Here is a 6452-nt window from a genome sequence, read left to right as displayed (position 1 = left end):
CTGCCATTTGCTTTACATGGGTACCGTACTTCAGTGCGTACTTCAACAGGGGCAACTCCCTTTTCTCTAGTATACGGCATGGAAGCTGTGCTCCCCGTAGAAGTTGAAATCCCGTCAATGAGAGTCCTCATGGAGACTAAGTTATCAGAGGCTGAATGGTGTCAAAGCAGATACGATCAGTTGAACTTAATCGAAGAAAAACGTATGACTGCTCTTTGCCATGGACAGTTATACCAAGCAAGGATGAAAACAAGCTTTCAACAAAAAGGTTCGACCTCGTGAATTTCAAGAAGGCGACCTCGTGCTTAAAAAGATCTTGTCTTTTCAACCAGATTCTAGGGGCAAATGGTCTCCTAATTACGAAGGCCCGTATGTTGTCAAAAGAACATTTTCTGGCGGCGCCATGACTCTTGCAACCATGGATGGTGATGAACTCCCACATCCTGTGAATGCTGATGCAGTCAAGAAATACTTTGTCTAAAAAATACAAAAGAACAGCTCGGTAAGTTGAAAACCCGCAAAGGGCGACTTAGGCAAAAATGAGCGTCTCGGTGGACTGAAAACCTGAAAGGGCGGTCCAGGCAAAAATTAGAGACAAAAAACAGAAAAAAATTCATCCTGGTAGATTGAAAACCTGAAAGGGCAATCTAGGCAAAAATTAAGGATTCATGACAAAGTAACTGCATCAGTCCATACTTCGTCACCTGAAGAGTCTGTACTTCATCAAAGGATCTTCAATCAAATCACCACCAATCTGAAGCGACAAGCACAGTTGGAACTCAAAGTTGTTAGGGGAAATAGTGGTTATTGCTTTCAAATGTAGCCTTTTCCGCATAATTACCATTTCCAACTTTTGTAAATACTCTATGGAATCACGCCTTTAGCTGATTACCATCCTATTAAATAAATTTGAGCCTTGTGCCCATTTGTTTGCAATCTTTAATTTCTTTCAGCTTGCAAAATGACGCTTTAATTGTGTTATTCACTTTTGAAACAAAAAAGAAAAAATAAGTTTTAAATGAATTTACTTCACTTTTCTTTTTCAAAATAAAAGCGAAATTTTCCTTTGAGTTGTGAACAACGGAAGGAACATCAGCAGTCGTCTCCATAGGATGAACAAAAGGATTCTCCCTGAAAAATTGTTGAGACGACGGTATTCTTGTCCCAGAAAAGAATTCTTGAAGCAATTATCCCTCGAGGTAAAGAAGCTCTTCTATCCCCAGTGAAGAAGCTCTTCTATCCCCAGTGAAGAGGATCTTTTATCCCTAGTGACGAAGATTTTCCATCTCCAGTGAAAAGGTTCTTCCATCTCAATGAGAAAAGATGATCATCTTCCCCAGAGAAGCTAAAAGCACGCAACACCATTCATCACCTGTGTTATCTACACCGTGTTGAAGAACATTTGCCAAGTATCTGGTTGTATTGCGACGTCGGTCCCTCTCCAGTATACTGCTTTGTCTGTCAGTATTGTCAGTATGCATATTCATGACATTCATCATTCATACATATTTGCATCATTTATGCATTCTTGCATTTTTCAGTGTTTTCTTCGAAATTACTTGTTCAGGATATATCTGTCCCAAGAAAAAAAAAAAGAAAAGAGAAGAAAAAGAAAAAAAAGAAGAAAGAAAAGAAAAAAAAAGAAACAAGTATGGGCGTGTCATCTCTCCAAGTAGGTTGTCACCCATAAGCAGAAATAAAATCTTCTTTCTCCAGTTCCCCACTGAGATCATTTCTCGTGGAAGAAGGTTGCTTTAGTTTCTCCTCTCAAAACAAAGGAGAAAATACCCATTCGAGTTCATTCCTCATTGGGTACAAAGTCTTGTTTGATTGTTTCTTTCCAATTCATTCTTGGTTAGAACTTTGTCTTTACCAGAGATTCAAATTTCGATTCCTCAAATAGGGTCGTGAAAAAAACAAACAATAAGCAATAGCCTCATCATCTGAGCAGCTTATTTTTCTTTCAAAAGATTTTTCCTCTCTAGGAAATCAATCATGAAGACCATTCGACAATCAGGGCCTTATTACTGTTCACAAGGCTGAATATCCAGTAATTTCCCTAACAAAGTCTCCAGAATCATTTTATCACTTGGCTGATAATTGATCATGTCTTCAAAACCACTATCACGAGGCTGGTAGTCGGTAACCTTTTGTTCTGGTTATATTATTTAACATGTCTATCACAAGGCAGGTAGTCGGTAATATTAACCGAACCTTTGAAACTTTTTTACCTTGTCAAGTCTATCACCATGCTGATAGTCGGTAATACGGTTTCATACCTTTCACCTTCGCATTATTAAACAGGTCTATCCCCATGCTGATAGTCGATAATGTCGATAGGTAAGCTTTTCTTACAAAGCTATCATTCCCCGGTGAAGCATACACTTGCTTTCCCGAAAAAACGGATTCTCTTCCTAAAACGGATTGAGACATCCTTCCCAACCTATTTTCCCCAGTGGAGTCAGTTTTGATATTCCCTCGGTAAAGATATCCTTGCATCATTCGCAATTTTGGTATCTTAGGTCCAAAATTTGCGTTTTCTGATATTTAAGTCTCTTCTACCCTATCAAAATAAAGATTTTCAATCTTCATGTCTCAGGTTGAAGAAACTTAAATAGGGGCATCTGTCATACCCCAATTTTTGACCTAAGATACCACCTCATATCATAGCATATGCATCATTTGCATCTCTAACAAAATTGCATAGCTTGTGTTTGCTACTTGTGCTCAGCAGGGTTTAATCAAGAAATCACTCATTAGTACAAGTAACAATCAATTAGGGTTTTGTTCTCCCTTCATCTCAAATGAATCATCTTCATCAATAATCAACATTTGGTCCTCAGAGATTCATTTCAACAAGCTCAACAGCTTTGAATCGACTGAATTAGGGTTTTGACTGAAGACAGCACACTCCTGACTTTTGCTCAGAATTTGATCTAATGACTTGGGACATGACCTCAAGACCCCAAGTGCATCATTTTTACATAATCCATTGGCTCAAGACATCTCCTACACAAGGATTGATCAACAGTGAAATTGCAAATCATCAGATTAGGATTTTGAACTATTAGGGACTGAAATCAGGGATCACATTTGGGAAACCCTAAAAATCCCCAGGAAGTCAATCAAAGGTTTCAATCATCCTCAAATAATCCCTATGACAATATCCAATGGAAATTGTGTCTCAATTCAAGATCCATAGTCATCAATTTGTGTTCATTTGAAGTGTGCCATTTTCAATTTGTGCGATTCAAGAGATTAGTTTGGAATTTGTTCAAGGAATCGGCATATGGATTTGTCATTGATAAAAGAAAGTGTTTCATATGGATTGCTTGGAATTTAGAACAAATTCGAAATCATCCATAAGGATTTCTTCAAGGTTTGCAAAAAAAAGAAGACATTATCCATTTTGAGTTTATTTTGAAAGAATTGCTTCAAGTATAATTCTAAGACCATGGATTCAAGAATTTCAAGTTCAATATTATTTCAAAGATCCATGATGGCAAGAACATGTTTCAAGGCCTAAAATTCAAAGGATTTCCTATCATTTTCCATTCAAAAGGAATTCAAATTCAATTCAAGATCATTCAATAATAGTAACTTCATTCAAGTTCTAACAAGAAATTCAAGCATTCACAAATGATATTTTTTTACATGGAACAAATGAATTACAAATGAAGGGACTTTATTTAAAATTCAAGAATTACAAAGTTTCATTCATACAAAGTTGGAATTACAAGGAAAAGAAAAGTAAAGCTTCAAAGACTTTCTTGAATTCTTCAATCTTCAAAGTCTTCATTCTTCAAAATTGAATTTCTTCATGCTTTCATCAAGAATGCTCATGTCACATGGAAAAAGAAACAAGAAGGGTGAGATTAGCAAAAAGTTCAACAAAATATTCAAAAGCCCAAATCAAGACAAAAAGGGGTGTATTTAGCAAAGAAATAATTCAAGACAAAAAGGAATCAAAGATATTTTTTCCCACTTGCATAAGAAATAATGTCATAAGGAATATTCTTATTCTTATGAGATTTTTGCAATGATTACAATTTGGATATCAAGTTTATTACCAAATGCCAAACATGCCCTTAACTTTTCCTATAAATAGAAGGCCTCACTTTGCAACAAATCACACCAAAGCTACTATACTACTAGCTTTCTCACTTCTTCCTCTTCTCTTATAGTTTTCATGTTTCTTTGTTAGAAGGAGAAATTCTTCAAATCAAAGAAAACTACTTGAAAAAATAAGAGTTTCTAGCTACAAAGTTTCTTGAAAGAGAGTGGTGAAGAAGAAATTCTTCATACCTTGGTGTAGAGAGTTCCAACTTGAAGTCCATCTTCAAGTCTCCCACAATCCAAAGAGAGGTGGCTTCATCTTCATCAAAGGATCCTACAACAACAAGCAAAGTTGTTAGGAAAATTGTTAGTAACAATTCAAGGTTGTTAGTAACAATAAAGAATTCAAGGTGTACCTCAACAATAAACCGGCGAAAACCTCCTCGCCGTAGGTAAGTTGTATTCATCCTCATGCTCAAATATTATTATTTAAATCATTGCTGCAAATATGTTAATGATATTCTTGTGCATAGCTGAGAATCAAAAAAACATAGAGGTCGAATTATTGTTGCTGTAACTAAAAAAAACGCAGAACCAATTAATTCAAAGTTGCAGAATCAACAATCACTTAGAACAGAAACGCAGCAATCATAGAGGCAGAATTTCAGAAGCAGAATTAATTCAAAGTTGCAGAATCAACAATCACTTAGAACAGAAACGCAGCAATCATAGAGGCAGAATTTCAGAAGCAGAGTCGATACGTACCTCAATGATAACCGGCAAAAATCTCCTTGCCGCAAGTAAGTCGATTTCACCTTCACTCTCAAAATTATTGATAATAGTTGCTGCAAATATATTCTTGCTTATCATCTAAGAATTGAAAACAGCAAGATTATGAGTTATAGTTACTATGTCATAAGAAAAGAAAAAAAATGAAGCTTTACCATGAAAAATGAAATTGAGGTTTAAACCTGAGTTTGTCTGCAATAACATGAACCAGAAGTTGTTGTTTACGGGAAGAACGTAACCGAGTGAGAGATGGACGGTATTGTTTCTGCAAAAAAAAAATAGAAATAAGAACCTGAGCCATTCTCGTTTCTCTTTCACACAAAAACGTAATGAAATCCGAGTCGAAGAAGTAGAAGAAATACCTAGGTTTTCATCCTTGTTTCTCCTTCCATGGCCGAAAATTGTTCATCATGATAAGGGAAGAACTGAGAGGTTGCTGTTTGTTGTTACTTCGCAGAGAGAGAAACCGAGTTGTTGTTGTTCACGTTGAGATCCAACTCGAGAAAGAAATAGAAAAAATCGAGAGAGGGGTTTCTTGCTGTTGTTGTTGCGGATTCACCATCGAGAGAAACCGAGAGAGAGATTCGAGTTGTTGTTGTTGTTGTCCCAAAAGGGGGAAGTTTGTTCTCCTGAGTTTGTTTTCCTTTTCTTTCAGAAGCGTGAAATTAAGAAAGAAGAGGTGCTGCCTCTTTCTTTTGGTTATTAGGGTTTTCCAACCCATTTGTTTAAAACGTGGCGGATCCGGGTCACACTGACCCGACCCGGTCCGGCCCACTCTTTTTTTTATTTATTTCATCTCAGGCTTAACTCAATTGGGCTGCACACCTCCTTTAGGTTTTAAACCCCCTGGCCCATTCAATTTGTTTTTATTTTAACTATTTCTCCTTTAATTTTTTTTATAAATATTTTCATGAGATTTAGTATTTTATTTTTATAGTTTAATTTTTATAATCCTTATTAAAAAAAACACCAAAAAAAAAAAAATATATTTTAGATGCATATTAAATTTCATGTTTTCTAATTATTTTCTTCCTTCCATGAAAAAATCACAAAAATATCTTTTTTTAGAATTAATTTTTATTTGAATTTGATATTTTCATATTATTTTGTGTAGTTAATCATTTAAATTTTTATTTGATTACTGTTGCACATTTTACTTGAATTTTCTAACTTCATCTAAGACTGCGAGATTATTTCTCTATTGTCTTTTGGATTTGTCTGTTTTGTTTGGTCTTCCATTTGCTGTAGAAGTCCTTAAACAATTACTGGATGATCATGGAATGCTGTAAGCTGTGAACTTATCTGACGTTCTTTTCTGCTGGTGTGAATGCTTAACATCTGTTGAGATCCTAATTTATTCCAAGCACATCACTTGAGGATCACGGTAACACCTCAAACTCAGAAATTCAATTTTCTCATTCTTCGAGGTAAGCCTAAAACTCAATCAACTGTTTTCACAACAGTAATCAATTCACTTTCAAATCATTTCAACTCATTTCCAAAACGAAGTGGGGCCTCTCGAATATTAGAGAGTGTAAGTCCCATTTCTTTTCTTTTTGTACAGTTTTCAAAACAATAAAACTTCTTCAAAATAAAATCTTTTCAAA

At 35.5% G+C, this 6452-nt stretch overlaps 1 long non-coding RNA gene across 1 annotated transcript; it reads right to left on the bottom strand.

The window, feature by feature from the left end:
• Nucleotides 1-4545: 4545 nt before the first annotated feature.
• Nucleotides 4546-5531, bottom strand: LOC131641875 (uncharacterized). Its single transcript, XR_009295663.1, has 4 exons — nucleotides 5208-5531; nucleotides 5028-5110; nucleotides 4822-4926; nucleotides 4546-4589 (listed from the first exon to the last, which is right to left on the bottom strand). It is a non-coding gene; the product is annotated as an uncharacterized LOC131641875 (long non-coding RNA).
• Nucleotides 5532-6452: the final 921 nt, after the last annotated feature.

Source organism: Vicia villosa, unplaced genomic scaffold, assembly GCF_029867415.1.
Source record: "Vicia villosa cultivar HV-30 ecotype Madison, WI unplaced genomic scaffold, Vvil1.0 ctg.004193F_1_1, whole genome shotgun sequence".
Classification (NCBI taxonomy): domain Eukaryota; kingdom Viridiplantae; phylum Streptophyta; class Magnoliopsida; order Fabales; family Fabaceae; genus Vicia; species Vicia villosa.
This window is presented reverse-complemented; position numbering and strand designations above follow the sequence as displayed.